Genomic DNA, 25,485 nt, shown 5'->3' with positions numbered 1-25,485 from the left:
CAGGGATATCGACACTTACCCCATTCAGCATGCGATCTAACGAGCTGGATCTTGTGCATGGGGAGCTGTGGACATCTGGGTGGATGGGTGCTGAGGAGGATTAGATGGTGGTTCCCTGGAGAGAAGCGGCAGCGTCGTAGAAGAGGGATGGAGGAGATGACCTGTGGGTTTCCGTGAGAGAAGTGGCAGCATCATCGAAGAGTGATGGAGGAGGTGACCTGTTGGTTTTTGGGAGAGCAGCGGCAGCGTCATGGAGAAGGTTGGCTGTTATTTTCTGGGAGAGCAGCGGTAGAGTCGTAGAAGAGTAATGGAGGAGGTGGCCTGCGGGTTCGATAGGTTGGCTCCCATTTGTTTTGCTTTGAGTATACATCACCGAATTTCTTCTTGACATAGTTACATAGTTACATAGTAGATGAGGTTGAAAAAATACGTAGGTCCATCAAGTTCAACCTATGCTAAATTTAGACAACAGATACTTTATCCTATATCTACTTACTTATTGATCCAGAGGAAGGCAAAAAAAAAAACCCATTAAGGAGAAAAAATAATTTCTTCCTGACTCCAATAATTGGCAATTGGATGAATCCCTGGATCAACATCCTTCCCATGTATACTTATTTGGTATATCCCTGTATACCTTCCCATCTAAAAAGATGTCCAACCTTTTTTTGAACAAATCTATTGTATCTGCCATCACAGCCTCCATGGGTAATGAATTCCACATTTTAACTGCCCTTACTGTAAAGAACCTTTTCCTTTGTTGCTGGTGAAATTTCCTTTCCTCCAACCTTAAGGGATAGCCCTGAGTCCTTTGTACTGACCTTGGGATAAATAGTTCTTTTGAAATCTCCTTGGTTTGTCCCCGAATATATTTTATATAGTTATCATATCCCCTCTTAGACGCCTCTTTTCTAATGTACTGTAAATAAATCTAATTTAGCTAGCCTCTTCTCATAAGTTAGATTGTCCATCCCTTTATTAATTTGGTGGCTCTTCTCTGCACTCTCTCTAGTTCCATAATATATTTTCTTAGGATTGGTGCCCAAAATTGTACTCCATATTCAAGGTGTGGTACTTCTAATGCTTTGTAAAGGGGCATAATCATGTTTACTTCCCTTCCATCCATTGCCTGTTTGATGCAAGATAAGATCTTATTTATCTTTGCAGCTACTGCATGACTTTGGGCACTAAGCCTGCCTGCAGTCTACAAGCACTCTTAAATCCTTCTCCATCAAGGATTCCCCCAATATATTTGCTTTAATTTGTAATTCGCCTTTTTATTCTTGCATCCCAAATGCATAACCTTACATTTATCAATATTAAACCTCATCTGCCATTTACCTGCACACGTTTCCAGTCTCTCCAAGTCCTTCTGAAAATAAATTACATCCTGCTCTGATTCTATTACCTTTCACATTTTAGTATCATCAGCAAAGCTGGAGACTTTGCTCTCGATCCCAACCTCTAGGTCATTAATAAACAAGTTAAAAAGCAGGGGTCCCAGTACCGATCCCTGAGGTACTCCACTCACGACTTTAGCCCAACCTGAAAAAGTTCCATTTATGACAACCCTCTGTTGTCTGTCCTTTAACTAGTTTTCAATCCAGGTGCATATATTATTACTGAGTCCAATTTTCTTTATTTTGTACACCAACCTCTTGTGTGAAACCGTATCAAAAGCCTTTTCAAATCTAAGTAGACCACATCAACTGCATTACCCTGGACTAAATTCCTACTTATCTCCTCAAAGAAACAAATAAGGTTAGTTTGGCAAGATCTATCCTTCATAAATCCATGCTGACAATTACTAATAATTTTGTTTTCCATTAGGTATTCATGAATATTATCGCGTATTAAACCTTCAAGTAGTTTCACCACTATTGAAGTCAGGCTTACAGGTCTGACATTTCCTGAGTTGTGATCTAGCTCCCTTTTTAAATATAGGCACCACATCTGCTTTACGCCAATCTTGTGGTACAGAGTCTGTGGAAATGAAGTCCTTGAATATTAAATATAATTGTTTGGCTATTACTAAACTTAACTCCTTGAGAACTCTTTGATGTATGCCATCGGGGCCAGGTGCCTTATTTACTTTAATTTTTTCAAGTCGCTTATGAACTTCTTCCTCAGTTAACCAATTGTTCATTAATATGGAGGTTGTGGCATCCTCCTGCGGAACTACTATTGAACTTGATTCTTCCCTGGTAAACACAGAGGCAAAGAATGTGTTTAATACCTCAGCATTATCCTTATCTCCAATAATCTGCCTACCCATCTCACACTGAAAGGGTCCTATATTTTCTTTTCTCATTTTTTTGTTATTAGGGTACTTAAAGAATTTTTTGGGTTGACCTTACTTTCTATTGAAATCCTTTTTTCATTATCCATTTTTGCTAATTTGATTGCCCTTTTGCAATTTTTGTTACATTCCTTATAATTCTGATACGATGTCTCCGTCCCTTCTGACTTAAAAAATCTAAACGCCTTCCTCTTCTTGTCCATTTCCTCCCCTACCTGTTTATTTAGCCACATTGGTTTTGACTTATTTATTTTATACTTATTACCAAAGGGTATACACTGATAAGTGTGCTTTTCTAACAATGTTTTAAAGACTGCCCATTTATCTTCTACATTGTTCCCTGCAAAAACATCATCCCATTGTATTACTACTAGATTAGACCTCAGTTTATTAAAATCTGCCTTTCTAAAGTTTAAGGTCTTTCTTGAACCCAAGAAATCTATTTTTTGATCATTTATTTCAAATGAGACCATGTTATGATCACTGTTATCCAAATTTTCCAGGACTTGAATATTTGTTATTACTTCTACATTGTTTGAAATGACCAAATCCAGAACTGCCCCTCTCCTGGTTGGTTCCTCAATAATTTGGGTCATATAATTGTCTTTAAGCACCCCCAAAAACCTGTTACTTTTTGTTGTAATGCTAATCTCATTGCCCCAGTCAAGGTCTGGATAATTAAAATCTCTCATTATGCAAACATGACCCAGTTTTGATGCCTTCACCATTTGCAAAAGTATTTTAGCTTCCTCAAACTCACAGATATTTGGTGGTTTATAGCATATTCCCACAAACATTTTCTTAATACTTTTACCTCCACTGCTAACTTCTATCCACAAAGTCTCTACATTTTCATCATTCCCTTCATAAACATCATCCTTTATAATAGGTTTTAGATCCGGTTTAACAAATAAACATACTCCATCTCCCCTTCTATTTGTTTGATCATTCCGAAAAAGGGAATAACCCTCTAAATTAACTGTCCAGTAATGAGTAATAAGGCTTCTTAAAACCCTTAGCCTTTGGGGTCATCAGGAAGATTTCTTTATTAGCCTTAGCCTTTTGCTTTGGCCTTGGCTATGAAACGGCTACCGCCTTTCGCTTTTTCGGCATGACAGGCACGACAGAAGAGAGTGGGTTCTTGCGCCCGTAAAATCGGGGTTGATCCATGGAAGCAGATGGCACAATGCAGTGTCTGGACAAGGGCAAGTTCAAATACAGATAATCGAGTGCTGGGCTGTGCAATGTGTGTGACCTTTTATGCATGGCAACGAGGTGCAGGTGTTAAAAGTGGGCATACTCTAATGTGAGTCATTAACGTATAAATACTACATCCATTTTGTGGATTCACTGCACATTGAATAAACATCGACTAAACATCGAATATACATTCTTGTACACAGCAACTCTCTTTTTTAGATGTCCTCATTACACAGACTAATGGGGTGTTACATACTGATCTTTTTAGAAAGGATATAGACAGAAATGCCATTTTAAGGGCAGATAGCCATCATCCTCCTTCTCTTATTGATGCATTACCTTTTTCACAGAAAGTCCAGGTCTGCAAAATCACGAGCAGGATGGATAATATTGAACCAGCTATTGGAGAACTACGTAGTAGATTCCTAGCTAGGGGATATCCTCCTGCTGTGTTACACCGGGCACTGGATAAAGAGGTGAGTGCTACCAAAATTAAGAAGGACAGGCTTGTATTTATCACTACGTACAGTCAAGCTGGTGGTTTTATTAAATCTACCATTCTTAAACACTGGCATATTCTGCAAAATGATGATATATTATCTGAAATTTGCTGTGTACCACCAATGGTGGCATTCAAAAGAGGGAGGAATCTGGTGGATAGCCTGATACATGCAGACAATGAGGGTACCTACTGTACAGAACTCCTCATTTTCTGAAAAGGTGGTAGACTGGGTAACTTTAGATGCATGAGCTGCTCGGTCTGTAACAGTCTGACTACCGGTAGTCAATTCAGTCACCCCCACAGCGGGAGGATCATAAAAATTAAAAATAGAATCACACTTATATCTGAATATGTAGTGTACATAATAAAGTGTCCATGTGGTCTTCTTTATGTGGGTAAGACCATAAGAATGTTAAAAACAAGGTTCATTGAACATAAAAGTGTAATTCGAAAATGTGCGGATACCTCTATTCTTGTGCAACACTGTGTGGAACACAATCATAATGTTGGTGGGTGGGAAGCTACTAACAGCTCAGGAACAGCAGGTAGGAAACAGTGAAAAATAAAATAATAAGTGGGACCACTGAGGTAAGCAACGAGGTAAGTCGTTAGCGTGGGTGTGGATGAAACAGCAGGGAAGGCAAAGTAAACTGTAGGTATGGATGAAGAGTCCCAATTGGAAACGCTACCTGAGATCCTCTGTAAAGTAGCAGGCCTGTATGAAAGCCCCCACGAATCCCTCTTGTAGCTTTAACTGTAGGTATGGAGGAAGAGTCCCAATGGGAAACGCTACCTGAGATCCTCTGTAAAGTAGCAGGCCTGTATGAAAGCCCCCACGAATCCCTCTTGTAGCTTTAACTGTAGGTATGGAGGAAGAGTCCCAATGGGAAACGCTACCTGAGATCCTCTGTAAAGTAGCAGGCCTGTATGAAAGCCCCCACGAATCCCTCTTGTAGCAAATCATAATGTTGCCTCTTTACGCATCATGGGTAATGAGTCATTAGCACCTTGACAAGTCACTCCGGATAGGGAGACTTTCTTATTGAGACGTGAAGCATTCTGGATACATGCTTTAAATACCAGCAATGGTATAGGTCTTAATGAGCAACAGAATTTTAAATGCTTCCTTAATAGAAGGAAAGTTTTTGTTTCTCTACAGGCATATTCGATCTTGCACCATCCATGGACTCTGCACTTACCTGTTGGGAAGATTATCCTTTTTGTGTGTTTTTTTTTCTCTTCTTTCTCCCCCCCCCCCTTCCCCTTCTCCCCCCTTCCCCTTCTCCCCCCTTCCCCTTCTCCCCCCACCCCCCAGTTGTGTGTACAAACAGGGTCGCAGTCAAAAGCTACAGCACAGATTGAATATCGTAATATCAAGATGGTTTTTGCAGGCTTGTTGAAAAAATAACCAATAAATAATTAGAATAAATATTTTTTTTTTTTGCTTTTGGTCACTCACTCAAGCAAGCAGTGGTGGGCGAAGTTACAGGCGCATGCGCAGTAATCACCTGCTGTCAAGCAGGAGTGTGATTGAAACCAGACACACGTTCAAAGGAATGGTGTGGGAGAGATGTACTGCATTGTAGATAAGATATGAAGTTGAAATACCCTGCAGTGCAGTTAATTATCCTGAGCGAGGGGAGAGCGCTGTATATACCGAAATGTGACACTGTTACAGTACTGTACACGCCCATGCGTTTCAACAATTTTCAATTGAGAGATACTGTACAGTACAGCACTGCAAATGCATGTATACTTTAAATATGCAAATTAACAATTACTGCGCGCACGCACACACATACTGTGTAGTGACGTAGGTTGAACCGCAAAGGTATGAGAATTCCAAGACAACAGCTCGCAAACGCCCCCCTGAGTTTTTACACAACATTGCAGTATTGCAGACACCGAGAATAAAATGCTAATATCACGAGCACTAAAATAACTCAATTCACTCCGGACAAAAAAAAAACGCATCTGACCGAGATAATCTGAGAGCCGCGGATCTAGCCGATTTAGACTCAGGGCTTCCGCCACTGTAGATAGATATATAAAATATTTATATAAATATATAGCGATAAACACAATAATAGATACACAGTATAATATACTTACACGGTAATTACCGTTGGTGTCCTTGTTCGTATTTTGGTCTTACCGTGGGCATGATAGCTCACGGTGGCTGCTGGTACAACGAGGCCAGAAGTACCTAACCATGGCTGGATATCTGCTATTCGTTGTCCTCTCATGTATATCTCCTTTATTCTCATGCTGAGATCCTTAGAAATCTTTTTAACAGGCATCGCTGCGAGTAGAAAGAAATACAAGCACAAGAATGTATATTCGATGTTTAGTCGATGTGTATTCAGTGTGCAGTGAATCCACAAAATGGCTGGTGTATTTATACTTTAATGACTCACATTAGAGTATGTACAAAAAAGAAGAAGCAGGCACACGGTCTTACTCAAAAGGAGGTTTAACATGCCATAAAGTCCAACGTTTTGGCAGTCTAATACTACCTTTCTCAAGGTGAAGGCTACCAAACATAAGAAAACAGTCAAAATATATATCACCCCCCTGATACTCACCCCTCCCCGCTCTGCCACATAACCAGGACGCTGATGCCCACGTGATGACATCAGACCGACCGTATGGCGCCACCTGGTGACGTCAGACGTCTAGGTCTATATCCCTGGCAATACAGCATAGAGCTGTCTTGGAGGACTGCAGCCACAGCCACACCTCTCTCCAGACTGAACACTCCCGCATGATGATGTCAGCGTGACCCGGCCGTCAGGGGGGGGGAAAGAGGGGGGTGCACCAATCAAGACTGTACTCACGGTGCTGGACAAAGATTTATCTGTCGCCATGGCATCAGTGTCAGAGCAGGGAGGAGTGAGACACTCCTACAAATCACCCTGAAAATGTAAATAAACCACACACCAAAATATTAATAAAGCATATGTGCACAAAACTAATACAGCAATATACTATTAAAAACATGTGACTGTATACTGCTAATGACATCAGTATAATTCTGCAAGGTTACAGTGAAATGCCACATAAGAATATGCAGTACATCAGTATTTAGAATATACTAGTGTGTATACCTAGGTCAGAAATGGGTACACACAACCAGGGGGGGGGGAGAATGGGAAGGGGGGGGGGAGAATGGGAAGGGGGTGGGGAGAAAGAAGAGAAAAAAACCACACACAAAAATGATAATCTTCTTGTGGCAGGACGGCCTGTAGCCGAGGTCAGGGAACAGTCCACACGTATAGTTTCAGGATAAATAAAAACGTTCAGTGGCTTTATTTCTCCACAGTAACATAACATGTGTGTACACTGTCCCTTTAACAATATAAATCCTGCTCCACTTTGGGAGAAAAACTGACTAATAACACAGCAGACCTATCTAGCAGGCTGGCTGGCTAAACCAGAACCAAACCATAAGGGTACTTTAAGCAGTCAGTAAACAAATCAATAATCCTTACTTTAGTTGAAGTAGTCTTTGGTGAAATCCCTCTGGTTAAGGGCTCACGCACCAGTGTGCTTCTCTCTCTCTCTCTCTCTCTCTCTCTGGCAGCTACTGCCAGTCACATGATCCTTTATCTACCTTGCTGGCTCTCAGGTGTCAGCTAAAGAGTTCTGATTTCCTAACTTCAACCTGAGTTAACCCTTATGAGTGCTGGATGAAGCACTCAGACATATGTCTCCCAGGCATAACTGATAGGAGTTGACTTCACTCTGTCACATACCTCCCCTGTTTGTGTGTGGCTAGTGTCCCACACGGCTGAAGCCCGACCCTCCTCTCCTTCCCTTGACAAAAAATCAGCATTTCCATGGTCCTTTCCAGGTCTATGCTCAATATCAAAAGAGAAGGGTTGGAAGGCAATATACCATCTGGTCAACCTTGGATTTGTGTCCTTCATGGTGTTTAACCACTTCAAGGGCGCATGGTCAGTGACCAGAGTGAAGTGTACTCCGGCGACATACTGCTGCGGCCGAGTTTATTCGAGCATTTGTCCGTTCTCGGCCGCAGCAGTAACCTGGCACGCGCCGGAGGGTGCCGGGCGCACGCCGAAGACACGGAGGAGCGCCCTCCGATCGGGGCTCTCTCCCTCCCGCTGCCGGGTCCGCTGGGTCTCCCGGAACCCCCTGCCGCCATCCCCCACATCGCGGAACACCCTCGGGGAGCCTTGGACGCGCGTGCAGGGGGCGCAGGCACCCTATGACGCGTGACCGCGCGTCGATGACGCGCGGCACGCCGATGGAGTGCGGCTAGCATGCCGGGGCATCCCCCGGCTTGCGGAGCTAGCCGCACTCAAATAAAATGTGCTTCCTCTGTAATGTCTCAAGGCCTCAATTGCCCATTTTACAGCGAGGCACTCCTTCTCAATAACGGAATACCTCACTTCCCTTGGGAACAGCTTCCAGCTGATGAACAGTATGGGGTGTTCAATACCATCAAATTGCTGAGACAGCACTGCTCCCAGTCCTACCTCTGAGGCATCCGTCTGGATGATGAAGGGATCTTTGAAATCTGGGCTCTGAAGAGCGGGCCCTCTGACAGGCACTTTTTTAGCATGTCAAAGGCGTCTTGGCACTCCCAAGACCATTTAACTTGGGTCGGGGCACTCTTTTCTGTCAGATCTGTTAGGGGTGCAGATATTTCTGAAAAATTGGGGATAAACCGCCGGTAATACCCTGCTAACCCCAAAAGGGAGCGGACCTGTGTCTTTGTCTGTGGGGTGGGGACTTCCTTTTTGGCGGCCACCTTGCTACTGTAGCTAGTGGCCTTACTATCCCTCCCCCAACGGCATAGCCCAAGTACTTTGTAGTGGATTTACCCAGGGCACATTTTTTTGGATTTGCAGTGAGCCCTGCTTCTCTTAAGGACGTTAGGACGGCCCTTAACCTTTTTATATGAGACTGCCATTGTCTGCTATAGATGACAATGTCATCCAAGTAGGCCGCGGCATATGCCCTATGGGGTCGTAGTACCTTGTCCATTAAACTTTGGAACGTGGCTGGAGCCCCATGTAACCCAAATGGCATAGTGACGAATTGGTATAAACCGAGAGGGGTGGCGAAGGCAGTTTTGCATTTGGATTCTTCCGCTAGAGGTATCTGCCAATATCCTTTCGTGAGATCTAGGGTGGAGATATACTCTGCTTTACCAAGCGAATCAAGCAATTCATCCACCCTAGGCATTGGATATGCATTAAATCTGGATACAGCATTTACCTTTCGCAGATCCACGCAAAACCTCACCTTCCCATCTGGTTTAGGGACCAACACGATAGGGCTACACCATTCGCTGTGGGACTCCTCGATCACGCCCAATTCCAACATGTCTATTATCTCCCTCTCTACCAGGTCTTTTCGGCCCTCTGGCAATCTATAGGGACGGGACCGTACTTTTACGCCAGGTTCTGTCTCAATCCTATGGGACACTAAATCAGTCTGCCCTGGCAGCTCAGAAAAAACATCTGGGAACTGGTCACATACATCAAGTAGGTCTGACCTTTGTTCCGTTGTTAACTGCTCTCCCATGGGAACCTGATGGTCATTGTACGTACTACCCTTTGGAAGCTTTGGACCCAAAACGATCTCATCGATCTCATCGTTTTCCAGGATTTCAGGAGGTTCACGTGGTAGATTTGTTTACCCTTCCTGGACCCTAGTTGAGAGATCTCATAGTTCACCTATCCGGTGTGGCGGAGAACTTGGAAAGGACCCTGCCACTTCGCAAGGAGTTTACTCTCTGATGTCGGTAGTAGTAGCATCACTTGGTCCTCAGGTTGGAAGACCCTCAAGCGAGCATTTTGGTTGTACTGCCTCTCTTGATGTTCTTGAGCAGATTTGAGGTTTTCCTTCGCAAACCAACCTATCATGTCTAGGCGGTTTCTAAAGTCTATGACATACTGAAGGGTATTCTTGGAGGGGGAGGGCTCCTCCTCTCAGGATTCCTTCAGTAGGTCGAGAATACCCTGAGGTTGGCGTCCATATAGGAGCTCAAACAGGGAGAAGCCTGTGGATGATTGGGAACTTCTCATACCGCAAACAACAGGAAAGGGAGAAGTTCATCCCAAGCTCGCTTTTCAGTGTCCACAAACTTCCTAAGCATTGTTTTAAAGTACGGTTAAACCTCTCTACCAATCCATCAGTCTGAGGATGGTAGACGAGGTCCGGACGGATTTTACCTCCAATAACTTCAGGACATCCTGCATTAACTTTGCCATGAAATTTGTTCCCTGGTCAGTTAACATTACTTGGGGAAGTCCTACCCTAGAAAACAGTTCTAACAGCCTGTGAGCAACCTGTTTAGAAGTGGCTGATCTCAGAGGGAAGGCCTCAGGATATCTGGTGGCATAATCAACAACAACGAGTATAAATTTATGTCCCTTCGCAGAGGGTTCTAAAGGTCCGACCAGATCTACCCCAATTCTCTCGAATGGGACGGTGTAAGGAATCCGCTCCTCGGTTTACTGTTTGCCTTACCTTGCAGCTTGTGCGGTCCTGGAGCACTTCTCCTGATGTTTGCTGCAGCCTGGATTCACTCACCAAAGTAATGCTGCCACACGCCCCTTCTGCCATTGGTTCACGGACCTTTAAGTATTGCCTTCCCACAATGCTCCCTGCCGAGCATAGTCCTTCCTGGAAGCCTCTGTGTTCTGCCATAAGCCTTGTCTTGTCTGTCGCCTTGGTTCCTGAGACCGGCTGTTAGTGTCACGCAGCGGTCTGTTCCTGAGCTGAAGCGGAGTACTCTCCTTGTTGTCTTCAGCCCCCTGGTTCCTGTGACCGGCTGCTAGTCTCATGCAGCGGTCAGTTCCTGTTTCCTGTGCTGAAGCTGAGTACTCTCCTTGTTACTTCAGCTCCTTGTTTCCTGTGACCAGCTGCTATATTCATGCAGCGGTCTGTTCCTGTTTCCTGCACTGAAGCTGAGGTTTCCCTGTGTATCTTCAGCTTCCTGGTTCCTGGGGCCTACTCTTTCCCTAATCTAGAGAGGCCGTGTCCTGGTCCCTGCGCTGAAATGGAGGATTCCCCAGCCCGCTCAGGACTCTTGCGCTGAAGCACTGGTTTACCAGTGCAGCTAGGCGGTGTGCTACTCTGGTCTGTCTACCACCTCCTGAGACCAGTACCATGGGCCATGGTCGCCGCATGCGCAGAAGCCACTCCCGCGCTCCTAAGCTGAAGCGGGGCTCTACTGACTACCTGTTGCCGAACTCCTGCTCGAACAACGTTTACCCTGATATCTCCAGTCCTGACCCTGGCGTGTCCACCGACGATGCTGTCTTCTCCTATCCTGATCCTGCTACATACGACTACGAACTGCGCAATCCGTATCCGCCTGCGCGGTCTAAGGTCGGTGCTTTTACAACCTAACCTCAGCCACGCGGTCCGACCCAGGTTTGTGGCGAGCACAACCGTGACAGTATGCTTGGCCCCACAAACTCGGACCACCCTGTGGTGAGGGTTGGTATGTTTCTGTCTGAAATCCTGTCCCGGCCTGTAGACCAGTCCCAGTTTGAAAACCAGTATCTGTGTGAAATACTACCCCTGATTGAAGAACAGATTACGTATGAAGGTTTAACCCCGTTGCAAAGACAATGCCGTAACGATCTCATTATTAAGGCTTACTGCCTCAAGGACTTAAAACGGTTTCTGGCCGCTTGTGTTTGCTCCCCTGGTTCCCCTTTAACCTGGGATAAAGTGAATCCAGGCTGCAGCAAACATCAGGAGAAGTACTCCAGGACCGCACAAGTCTGCAAGGTAAGGCAAACAGTAAACCGAGGAGCGGATTCCTTACAGTACCCCCCCCTTCACGTGAGACCTCCGGGCGAACAAGACCACTCATAGAGTTGGGGGACCAGGAGTTGTTCCTGAACCGTCTAGGATTGGTGTTAGAGTCATAGTCCAGAGACTCGTGGTCACTCCTTTGTGTACCCCCACCCCCCGGAGAGAACTGCGGCCAGACAGGGCCATCCATGGGTCTCGGGGACATAGAGTTGTTCCTAAAGTTTTTTAGGCGGAAAGGGGATCCGTAAACGAGTAGTTCCTTGATGAGTACTGTTCTAGGATATGAGAGTTGTGGTAGAGATATCATTGGTACATGGCTCGCCCCGCGAAATGGCTTGGGAATCCAAAGCTGTGAAGAACCAGAGGGTTCCGGAGCAGAAACGGCAGAAGAACCCTCACCACTGGCTAGGAGTCCCGTTATCAGAATTTTTGCACTAGTAAACACGCCTAAATCTGTTTTTGTCATGACAAGCACCCCTTTTGTTAGGGCCCTTGCAGTTTTGGATAAGACTCCTTTTACTTCAAAGGTTTCTGCTATTGAGAGTTTTCACGGTTCCAACTTACAGCTTATTGTCTCTTTAACTCCCATCATTACTCTCCCATTACCAGTCACTGATTCCCAGGCACCAGCTCCTGACGCTAGTTCTCCTATCGGTACCCCTGCTTTGCGAGATGTTTCTGTTATGGATTCCGAGCCTCCAGCTCCGGAGTCAATTCCTTTACTCGCTGCTGTTTTTGTAGTCTCTCAGGTCCCTGTCACTGAAGTACAGACTTCAGCTTCTGAGGTTAGCTCCCCTCCCTCCGCTACCCTTGCTCTGCCTGATTCTCAAGTTTCTGATATTAAAGCCCCAAAGCCTATTCCTACTCCCCAGACAATACTATCTCCCACTGTGGGTTCCCCAGTATTTGGGAGCTCCACTGCTGAGTGCTTCTCTGCCTCTGTGAAACTATGGATTTCCCCCTCGGAACCTTCTGTTGCCCCTGTTATTTCCTTTGAGTTGGAAATACTCTGTACGTATCCCAAGATTTCGGTCTCTATGTCTGGTTTACTGCTTGCCTTGTCACCTTCTATACCAATACCGGGAAATGCTCCCACCCACCCTATACCCTCGCTGACCACTACCTGGGAGACCTCTGGAGGAGAAATCCCTCTCAAATTCCTACATGCAGAGGTCAGCCAAGACTTTGTCTGTCCCGAAGGTCGCCCGGGTATATACGATCAACTATCAAGGCCGCTTATCCTAAATTCTGGTCCCATTACTAAAGACTGGGCTCCCAGTGGGGGTTCTTCTGCCGTTTCTGCTCCGGAACCCTCTGGTTCATCACAGCTTTGGATTCCCAAGCCATTTCGCGGGGCGAGCCATGTCCAATGATATCTCTACCACAACTCTCCTATCCTAGAACAGTACTCATCAAGGAACTACTCGTTTACGGATCCCCTTTCCGCCTAAAAAACTTTAGGAACAACTCTATGTCCCCGAGACCCATGGATGGCCCTGTCTGGCCGCAGTTCTCTCCGGGGGGTGGGGGTACACAAAGGAGTGACCACGAGTCTCTGGACTATGACTCTAACACCAATCCTAGACGGTTCAGGAACAACTCCTGGTCCCCCAACTCTATGAGTGGTCTTGTTCGCCCGGAGGTCTCACGTGAAGTGGGGGGTACTGTAAGGAATCCGCTCCTCGGTTTACTGTTTGCCTTACCTTGCAGCTTGTGCGGTCCTGGAGCACTTCTCCTGATGTTTGCTGCAGCCTGGATTCACTCACCAAAGTAATGCTGCCACACGCCCCTTCTGCCATTGGTTCACGGACCTTTAAGTATTGCCTTCCCACAATGCTCCCTGCCGAGCATAGTCCTTCCTGGATGTCTCTGTGTTCTGCCATAAGCCTTGTCTTGTCTGTCGCCTTGGTTCCTGAGACCGGCTGCTAGTGTCACGCAGCGGTCTGTTCCTGAGCTGAAGCGGAGTACTCTCCTTGTTGTCTTCAGCCCCCTGGTTCCTGTGACCGGCTTCTAGTCTCATGCAGCGGTCAGTTCCTGTTTCCTGTGCTGAAGCTGAGTACTCTCCTTGTTACTTCAGCTCCTTGTTTCCTGTGACCGGCTGCTATATTCACGCAGCGGTCTGTTCCTGTTTCCTGCACTGAAGCGGAGGTTTCCCTGTGTATCTTCAGCTTCCTGGTTCCTGGGGCCTACTCTTTCCCTAATCTAGAGAGGCCGTGTCCTGGTCCCTGCGCTGAAACGGAGGATTCCCCAGCCCGCTCAGGACTCTTGCGCTGAAGCACTGGTTTACCAGTGCAGCTAGGCGGTGTGCTACTCTGGTCTGTCTACCACCTCCTGAGACCAGTACCATGGGCCATGGTCGCCGCACGCGCAGAAGCCACTCCCGCGCTCCTAAGCTGAAGCGGGGCTCTACTGACTACCTGTTGCCAAACTCCTGCTCGAACAACGTTTACCCTGATATCTCCAGTCCTGACCCTGGCGTGTCCACCGACGATGCTGTCTTCTCCTATCCTGATCCTGCTACATACGACTACGAATTGCGCAATCCGGATCCGCCTGCGCGGTCTAAGGTCGGTGCTTTTACAACCCCACCTCAGCCACGCGGTCCGACCCAGGTTTGTGGCGAGCACAACCGTGACAGACGGCTACCAAGGGCAGAGGAACCAAAGGAGCCGGCTTCTGTCCTTTTTGGCTAGTTACACTGGCGACACACTTTATTCGAGCTCGGCTAGTCCCACGAATTCGGGTATACCCGGGTGTATTGAGGTTTGTGACTGTTTTCTGCCCGAGTATATTGGGTTATTTTCTAGGCAGGGATTGAAGCATTTTATTCCCCCTGGCTGCAATACTGCACAGTATATATATATATACTGCATTACAATTCATGAATTTATGCCATCTGGTAGACACGCGAAGCATTGCAGCCTATTAAATCCTAATCATTATCATTTAACAAATCAGCCGCCCATCAGCCAGGCATGAACCCAGGCTGGGAAGGCAAATGCAACGGGGCTTGTCAGAGGTGAGGAGCGGCGCATTCCAGGTATCTGCCAGGTACATACCGGGTATTTGCTCGAATAAAGTGTGTCGGTGCAGTAACTGGCATTCAGGACATGTCTCACATAGTTTCATGATGTCACCATGTATGCCTGGCCAGTAAAACCGGGACGAGATGCGGTCCGTGGTCTTATCTCTGCCCAAATGACCACCCCATGGGCGAGTATGGGCTAGGGTAAACACTGTTTTAATCAACCCTTTAGGGACTTGCATCTGTCGAATGACCTCCCCTGTTTGTGTAACCTTATTCACATGATATAGTATGTCATTCAACAGTTCAAAATGTGGAAACACTTTTACACCTTGTTCATCTATTATCTTTTTGTTGACCTGTACCACCTTCTCATATTGTCTAGCCAGAGCTGGGTCCTCCCTCTGCCTCTGACGGAAGTCAGGAAGATCCAGGTCTGGCAGCACTCCCGTATCTATCTGTTCCCCACCCTGGTCATCCCCGGCCATGACCTGCAGTCCTTTGGGCTGACTAATGTTACCAAAAGTCCCTGCCTTTCTTAACCAGTCCTCTTTTTCCGCACGTCTCTGTTTACGTTTCTTTGGGACATGGTGTCTACGGGGGAAAATCTCTGGGGAAAAAGGGAACAAGTCTCCGGGCTTCTCCGGTCCCAGTGAAGAAGGCTCCGTAGGAGTAGGGGCCAACAATGTTTCGAGGTAGGGCCAATCTCGTCCAAGTAGAACAGGAGCAGGTAGCCAGGGAGCAACTCCCACTAGTAGGCTAGCCTCTTGATCCTGGATACGCAGTGTAACGTTCGCCGTCGTGTATCTCTTTGTATCCCCATGGATACACTCGATATTCCAAGGAGAGTCATAGGATAGTCTATTGCTTTGAATTAGGCCCTCTAGGATCAGGGTTTTTCCAGAGCCCGAGTCCAGCATGGCATTTACTTTTGTCCCCTCCAGAGATGCTGGGACTAACCACGGATTGTGGTCTCCTCGGAGACAAGCTGTGGCAGTGGTTCTGCCATACACTGGCGACACACTTTGTTCGAGCTCGGCTAGTCCCACGAATTCGGGTATACCCGGGTGTGTTGAGGTTTGTGACTGTTTTCTGCCCGAGTGCATTGAGGTATTTTCCAGGCAGGGATTGAAGCATTTTATTCCCGCTGGCTGCAATACTGCACAGTTTATATATATATACTGCATTACAATTCATGAATTTATGCCATCTGGTAGACACGCGAAGCATTGCAGCCTATTAAATCCTAATCATTATCATTTAACAGATCAGCCGCCCGTCAGCCAGGCATGAACCCAGGCTGGGAAGGCAAACGCAACGGGGCTTGTCAGAGGTGAGGAGCGGCGCATTCCAGGTATCTGCCAGGTACATACTGGGTATTTGCTCGAATAAAGTGTGTCAGTGCTGTATGAACAGTCCATCTCTTCATCTCCTGAGTCCGCAAACTCGGTCGTCCGCGGAAGCTCTCGACGGGGCTCGGTGTTTGGACCTCTCCGCTGTTGGATGGGGTCCTCCCTTCTGGTTGGTGGGGTTATCCTTTCCACCGGGTGGGTGACAGGAGTCCAGGTTCTCGGGGAATACTGTGGGTGGCGGCCTCCCTTGAGTGATCCAGTGGCCTCTGACCCAAGATGGGCATCTCTGCGGGAGTTTGTACCATGAACCTTCTGAGATGGGAAAGGGTCTTCCGATCGGGTTGACTGGATCTCCCGAGCTGGCGGGTTGTAGACCCCTCGATTGTCTGCTCTCCTGCCTCTAGTATCACCGGAAGCAACTGGTGTTTTCACCGGCCGTTCCCAGCTATCCTGTTGGGTGTCGTCGCCCAGGAAGTTTTCCACCAAGCGGACCGCTGAATCCAGGGAAAATGCACCGTGTCTTTTTACCCAGGAGCGGGAAGAGGGGGGCAGTATCTGTATGAACTGCTCGAGCACAAACTGTTCAAAGATCTCTGCTTTGTCATGTTTTTCTGGTTGTATCCACCTGGTACATAAGTCTACTAAGCGGTGGGCTACGACCCGGGATCTGTCTCGGTTTGTATATTTGACTGTCCGGAACTGCTGTTGGTAGGTCTCTGGAGTGAGGCCTTGGCGATCCAGAATAGCAGCCTTTAGTTTCTGATAGTCCATGGTCTCGTCCGCTGGAAGAGCCTGGTAGGCTGCCTGAGCTTCTCCTATGAGGAGTGGAGCCAGAGTCGTTACCCAGCGATCAACTGTCCAGCCGTGGGCCATGGCTACCCTTTCAAAAGTGAGGAGAAATGCCTCTGGGTCTTCGTTTGGCTTCATTTTAGGCAGCATCACTGGTGGGTTATTTGGAATCCCTGGTCTGCCTGGGGTTGGGCCTTCGACCAGCAGTTGGAATAGCTTTTCCTCTCGCCGGGCCTGTTGCTCATCTTGCTGGGCTTGTTGCTCAGCTTGCTGGGCTTGTCGCTCATCTTGCTTGGCTTGTCACTCTGCTTGCTGCTAGCTGGAGCTGTTGCTCAAGGAACTGAGAAAAAAATTTCTCCATTTTTTTTTTCTCTGTGTGGCCCTTCAGATACAGGGGCCGTCCGACAACCCACTTCTGACACCACCTGTCAGAAGTGGTCAGGGAACAGTCCACACGTATAGTTTCAGGATAAATAAAAACGTTCAGTGGCTTTATTTCCTCACAGTAACATAACATGCGGGTACACTGTCCCTTTAACAAAATAAATCCTGCTCCACTTTGGGAGAAAAACTGACTAATAACACAGCAGACCTATCTAGCAGGCTGGATGGCTAAACCAGAACCAAACCATAAGGGTACTTTAAGCAGTCAGTAAACAAATCAATAATCCTTACTTTAGTTGAAGTAGTCTTTGGTGAAATCCCTCTGGCTAAGGGCTCACGCAGCAGTGTGCTTCTCTCTCTCTCTCTCTCTGGCAGCTACTGCCAGTCACATGATCCTTTATCTACCTTGCTGGCTCTCAGGTGTCAGCTAAAGAGTTCTGATTTCCTAACTTCCACCTGAGTTAACCCTTATGAGTGCTGGATGAAGCACTCAGACATATGTCTCCCAGGCATAACTGATAGGAGTTGACTTCACTCTGTCACACTTCCCAACAGGTAAGTGCAGAGTCTATGGATGGTGCAAGATAGAATATGCCTGTAGAGAAACAAAAAATTGCCTTCTATTAAGGAAGCATTTTAAATTCTGTCACTCATTAAGACCCATACCGTTGCTTGTATTTAAAGCATGTATCCAGAATGCTTCACGTCTCAATAAGAAAGTCTCCCTATCCGGAGTGCCTTGTCTAGGTGCTACTGACTCAATACCCATGATGTGTAAAGAGGCAACATTATGATTGTGTTCCACACAGTGTTGCACAAGAATAGAGGGATCCGTACATTTTCGAATTACACTTTTATGTTCAATGAACCTTGTTTTTAACATTCTTATGGTCTTACCTACATAAAGAAGACCACATGGACACTTTATTACGTACACTACATATTCAGATCTACGTGTGATTCTATTTTTAATTTTTATGATCCTCCCGCTGTGGGGGTGACTGAATTGACTACCGGTAGTCAGACTGTTACAGACCGAGCAGCTCATGCATCTAAAGTTACCCGGTCTGCCACCTTCCAGAAAATGAGGAGTTCTGTAGGTACTCTCATTGTCTGCATGTATCAGGATATCCGCCAGATTCCTCCCTCTTTTGAATGCCACGATTGGTGGTACACAGCAATTTTCAGATAATATATCATCATTTTGCAGAATATGCCAGTGTTTAAGAATTGTAGATTTAATAAAACCACCAGCTTGACTGTACGTAGTGATAAATACAAGCCTGTCCTTCTTATTTTTGGTAGCACTTACCCCTTTATTCAGTGCCCGGTCTAACACAGCAGGAGGATATCCCCTAGCTAGGAATCTACTACGTAGTTCTCCAATAGCTTGTTCAATATTATCCATCCTGCTCGTGATTTTGCAGACCCGGACTTCTGTGACAAAGTAATGCATCAATAAGAGAAGGAGGATGATGGCTATCTGCCCTTAAAATGGCATTTCTGTCTGTATCCTTTCTAAAAAGATAAGTATGTACACCCCATTAGTCTGTGTAATGAGGACATCTAAAAAAGAGAGTTAATGTGTACAAGAATGTATATTCGATGTTTAGTCGATGTGTATTCAATGTGCAGTGAATCCACAAAACGGATGGTGTATTTATACGTTAATGACTCACATTAGAGTATGCCCACTTTTAACACCTGCACCTCGTTGCCATGCATAAAATGTCACACACATTGCACAGCCCACCACTCGATTATCTGTATTTGAACTTGCCCTTGTCCAGACACCTCATTGTGCCATCTGCTTCCATGGATCAACCCCGATTTTACGACGCAAGAACCCACTCTCTTCTGCCGTGCCTGTCATGCAGAAAAAGCGAAAGGCAGTAGCCGTTTCAAAGCCAAGGCCAAAGCGAAAGGCTAAGGCTAATAAAGAAAATTTCCTGATGACCCCAAAGGCTAAGGGTTTTAAGAAGCCTTATTACTCATGACTGGACAGTTAATTTAGAGGGTTATTCCTTTTTCGGAATGATCAAACAGATAGAAGGGGAGATGGAGTATGTTTATTTGTTAAACCGGATCTAAAACCTATTATAAGGGATGATGTTTATGAAGGGAATGATGAAAATGTAGAGACTTTGTGGACAGAAGTTAACAGTGGAGGTAAAAGTATTAAGAAAATGTTTGTGGGAATATGCTATAAACCACCAAATATCTGTGAGATTGAGGAAGCTAAAATACTTTTGCAAATGGAGAAGGCATCAAAACTGGGTCATGGTTGCATAATGAGAGATTTTAATTATCCAGACATTGACTGGGGCAATGAGATTAGCATTACAACAAAAGGTAACAGGTTTTTGGGGGTTCTTAAAGACAATTATATGACCCAAATTATTGAGGAACCAACCAGGAGAGGGGCAATACTGAATTTGGTCATATCAAACAATGTAGAAGTAATAACAAATATTCAAGTCCTGGAACATTTGGATAACAGTGATCATAACATGGTCTCATTTGAAATAAATGATCAAAAAATAGATTTCTTGGGTTCAAGAAAGACCTTAAACTTTAGAAAGGCAGATTTTAATAAACTGAGGTCTAATCTAGTAGTAATACAATGGGATGATGTTTTTGCAGGGAACAATGTAGAAGATAAATGGCAGTCTTTAAAACATTGTTAGAAAAGCACACTTATCAGTGTATACCCTTGGGTAATAAGTATAAAATAAATAAGTCAAAACCAATGTGGCTAAATAAACAGATAGGGGAGGAAATGGACAAGAAGAGGAAGGCGTTTAGATTCTTTAAGTCAGAAGGGACGGAGACATTGTATCAGAATTATAAGGAATGTAACAAAAATTGCAAAAGGGCAATCAAATTAGAAAAATGGATAATGAAAAAAGGATTGCAATAGAAAGTAAGGTCAACCCAAAAAGGTCTTTAAGTACCCTAATAACCAAAAAAATCAGAAAAGAAAATATAGGACCCTTTCAGTGTGAGATGGGTAGGCAGATTATTGGAGATAAGGAAAATGCTGATGTATTAAACACATTCTTTGCCTCTGTGTTTACCAGGGAGGAATCAAGTTCAATAGTAGTGCCGCAGGAGGATGCCACAACCTCCATATTAATGAACAATCGGTTAACTGAGGAAGAAGTTCATAAGCAACTTGAAAAAATTAATGTAAATAAGGCACCTGGCCCCTAAGGCATACATCCAAGAGTTCTCAAGGAGTTAAGCTCAGTAATAGCCAAACCATTATATTTAATATTCAAGGACTTCATTTCCACAGGCTCTGTACCACAAGATTGGCGTAAAGCAGATGTGGTGCCTATATTTAAAAAGGGAGCTAGATCATAACTCAGGAAATTACAGACCTGTAAGCCTGACTTCAATAGTGGGGAAACTACTTGAAGGTTTAATACGCGATAATATTCAGGAATACCTAATGGAAAACAAAATTATTAGTAATAGTCAGCATGGATTTATGAAGGATAGATCTTGCCAAACTAACCTTATTTGTTTCTTTGAGGAGATAAGTAGGAATTTAGTCCAGGGTAATGCAGTTGAAGTGGTCTACTTAGATTTGCAAAGGCTTTTGATACGGTTTCACACAAGAGGTTGGTGTACAAAATAAAGAAAATTGGACTCAGTAATAATATATGCACCTGGATTGAAAACTGGTTAAAGGACAGACAACAGAGGGTTGTCATAAATGGAACTTTATCAGGTTGGGCTAAAGTCGTGAGTGGAGTACATCAGGGATCGGTACTGGGACCCCTGCTTTTTAACTTCTTTATTAATGACCTAGAGTTTGGGATTGAGAGCAAAGTCTCCATCTTTGCTGATGATACTAAAATGTGAAAGGTAATAGAATCAGAGCAGGATGTAATTTATTTTCAGAAGGACTTGGAGAGACTGGAAACGTGGGCAGGAAAATGGCAGATGAGGTTTAATACCGATAAATGTAAGGTTATGCATTTGGGATGCAAGAATAAAAAGGCGAATTACAAATGAAAGCAAATATATTGGGGGAATCCTTGATGGAGAAGGATTTAGGAGTGCTTGTAGATCGCAGGCAGGCTTAGTGCCCAAAGTCATGCAGTAGCTGCAAATATAAATAAGATATTATCTTGCATCAAACGGGCAATGGATGGAAGGGAAGTAAACATGGTTATGCCCCTTTACAAAGCATTACAAATACCATACCTTGAATATGGAGTACAATTTTGGGCACCAATCCTAAGAAAATATATTATGGAACTAGAGAGAGTACAGAGAAGAGCCACCAAATTAATAAAGGGATGGACAATCTAACTTATGAGAAGAGGCTAGCTAAATTAGATTTATTTACAGTACATTAGAAAAGAGGCGTCTAAGAGGAGATATGATACAGTAACTATATACAAATATATTCGGGGACAATACAAGGAGTTATCAAAAGAACTATTTATCCCAAGGGCAGTACAGAGGACTCAGGGCTATCCCTTAAGGTTGGAGGAAAGGAAATTTCACCAGCAACAAAGGTAAAGGTTCTTTACAGAAGGGCAGTTACAATGTGGAATGCATTACCCATGGAGGCTGTGATGGCAGATACAATAGATTTGTTCAAAAAAAGGTTGGACATCTTTTTAGATGGAAAGGTATACAGGGATATACCAAATAAGTATACATGGGAAGGATGTTGATCCAGGGATTTATCCGATTGCCAATTATTGGAGTCAGGAAGGAATTATTTTTTCCCCTTAATGGTTTTTTTTGTTTGCCTTCCTCTGGGTCAATAAGTAAGTATAGATATAGGATAAAGTATCTGTTGTCTAAATTTAGCATAGTTGAACTTGATGGACCTACTGTATGTATTTTTTCAACCTCATCTACTATGTAACTATGTAACTATGTCAAGAAGAAATTCGGTGATGTATACTCAAAGCAAAACAAATGGCAGCCAACCTATCAAACCCGCAGGCCACTCCTCCATTATTCTTCTATGACTCTGCCGCTGCTCTCCCGGAAAATCACAGCCCACCTTCTCCACGACGCTGCCGATGCTCTGCCGGAAACCCACAGCCCACCTTCTCCACTTCTCTTCCACGCCGCTGCCGCTGCTCTGCCAGAAACCCACAGGTCACCTCCTCCATCTCTCTTCGATGATGCTGCCGCTTCTCTCCCGGAAATCCACAGGTCAACTTCTCCATCACTCTTCGACGACGCTGCCGCTTCTCTTCAGGGAACCACCATCTAATCCTCCTCAGCACCCATCCACCCAGATGTCCACAGCACCCCATGCACAAGATCCAGCTCGTTAGATCGTATGCTGAATGGGTTAAGTGTCGATATCCCTGGGAACTCTATGCTGGTAAAGATAGATCTTCTTTTAGAGACCATGCTAAATATGGATCAACGGATGGAGAAAATGGACAAGAAAATGGAGAAGATGGATAAACACATGGAGAAGATAGAGACTGACACAGCGGGGATACATAATTTGCTTGGTGTTCATGCCCCTGTATCTCTGACACCGGAGAAGGAGGGTGGAATGGATGTGATGAATGGACCTTCAACCTTCCATCACCAAGCGCACACCCTCCAGCAGAAGAATTTATGTTCACGTATGCCGTTGACGAGGATGAGATGACAACCCCGTCAAGACCACGCCACACAAAGAAGGTGACCAAGACAGGAGGTAAGCATCCTCCCAGACAACCTACCCTCGCCCGCCGCCATAAGCATACCTGCTCCCAGAAGCACACCCGCTCCCAGAATCCAACCCACATACGCTTGCATTGAGACGGTGCCCGACATCATCCTGCGCGAACTGCCCCAGCCACTCAGGGAGAAGTATAGGTTAACAAGTTCTGGTATACCCCAGAAGCATGCAATGTTAATTTTCAAGCACCACGTGCCCTACTTGGTGAACTGCGGGTGGGCCAACAATGTACACTACAAAGGAAATTGCAACAAAAAAAGGCGACTTACAAATTAAATGGATATATATTGGGGGAATCCTTGATGGAGAAGGATTTAGGAGTGCTTGTAGAATGCAGGCTTAGCAATAGTGCCCAATAGCATGCAGTAGCTGCAAAGGCAAACAAGATATTATCTTGCATCAAACGGGCAATGGATGGAAGGGAAGTAAACATAATTATGCCCCTTTACAAAGCATTAGAAAGACCACACCTTGAATATGGAGCAACGAAAGGGCTCTACATGAAAATTTAAGAAAGGCTATTGTGCAGGAATTGCGGCGCTATTTTTCAATTACCGATCCTTTAATGAAAATCGTGAGAGACTCCATTAATGGCATTATGCGTCATACAAGGCATCAGCCCTGGAAGGACAATCTGCTGGGGATCGAATTCTCGTGACTGTTCAAATGTTGATTAATTTTTGACTTGTTGCTTGTTTTAAATTGTATTAATAAAATAATGTTTTTACTTACACAAGGCCTGCACAACTCCAGTCCTCGAGGGCCGCAAACAAGCCCGGTTTTCAGGATATCCCTACTTAAGCACAGCTGGCTTCATTGAGCCATCTGTGCTTAAGTAGGGATATCCTGAAAACCTGGCCTGTTTGCGGCCCTCGAGGACTGGAGTTGTGCAGGCCTGACTTACACCATCTTAATGTAAATGTTGTGACTTTCTGTACACCAATAAAGGAAATGTTGCTTGTTTTAAACTGTATTCATAAATAAATGTTTTTACTAACACCATACACCTGTGCAATAAATGTTTTGACTTTCTGTACTTCAATAAAGGCAATGTTGCTTGTTTAAAATTGTATTCATACTGTACATAAATGTTTTTACTAGCAGTACACCATACACCTGTAAATGTTTTGAATTGCTGTACACTTTAAATGTTTTATAAATTGTATTTTTAAATAAATGTTTTTACTTACTCCATAATGATACTTACTTCCAAAAAAAATGTTGATTGGTTTTAAATTGTTTCATTGTCTCCTTTTATAACAAAATACAGTGTTTCTAGAACATACTGTACAGTACAGTACTGTCCAGTACTGTACTGTACTGTATACTATAGGCATGTGCAGTACATCACAAGAGTATTAAAACAATACATGCTGTATGGGTATAGAATACACATATGTACTGGAATACATGTAGAATAAATGCATAATTTTTATTTTTCGGGTTTATTTTACAGTATGTATATAAAAAAGTATTGTATACTGTCTGAAAAAACAGCATATTGTTTCAGGTTTTCTATTACTGTAAGCTCACAGTTATTCTATCCTAATCAATAACAATGGCCACTAAACTGTTGCCTCCAGTACGTGTTTTTTTTTTTAAAATCAGATTCAGCAATGTGCAGGCATCGTTACACAGAGTGATATTATCCATCGGAATCCCTCCATTTGCCGTTTTCCGCCTGAGATGACAAAGTTTTCTTTTCTGAGGAAAAATAAAAGTAAAAGTTTCACTGTATTGGTCAGTCAGTCTCTTTAAGAAGTTCCCACAGTCAGTTCCACCAATAATTTTTTCGGGGGGCATCTCCTGTTCACTTGCGCATGCGCCTACTGTAGATGTGATAACACGCATATGCGTTTCAAGAAGGTTCCAATGCGCATGCGCCTAGATTTCCACAAATTGTTCATTATCTACTGTAGAAGCTGCTCAGCCAATGATATTGCTGCACTACATTTTCACGAATTGTGCATAAAATACTGTAATAAAAGTACTGTAAAGAACCATAAGCAAAGCGATTGATTACAGGAGAATCGCTTGACTGTGCATTGATATTGATATTTCAAAAAAAGAATAAAATACGGCAACCGTACTCACCATAGACATTGCCAATCAGCTGGTGCCAAACCACTGCCAATCCCGTATTCTTGATAATACACGTACTTGTCAGGTGACAGCAGGCCTGCTACACCTGTAGTTGACAGCTGATGAGGCTGGAGATCGCTTAGGTACATGCAAGCTTGCTGGTATCTGTACGTGAAATCCTGCTCAGGCTGCAGGTATCCAGGTGGGGACAGACAGCAAGGGTTGCCGGTCACCAGGTTTTCACTGACGGTCGGACCGTTATTGGAAGCCGGTGCTGTCGCTGGCGCATTGCTTGAAACTGGCTGACATTTCTTAGTTGGTTTTACCATGACCTTTCGC

This window comes from Ascaphus truei, chromosome 4, assembly GCF_040206685.1.
Source record: "Ascaphus truei isolate aAscTru1 chromosome 4, aAscTru1.hap1, whole genome shotgun sequence".
In the NCBI taxonomy this organism is placed as follows: Eukaryota; Metazoa; Chordata; class Amphibia; order Anura; family Ascaphidae; genus Ascaphus; species Ascaphus truei.
Note: the sequence above shows the minus strand (reverse complement) of the source record.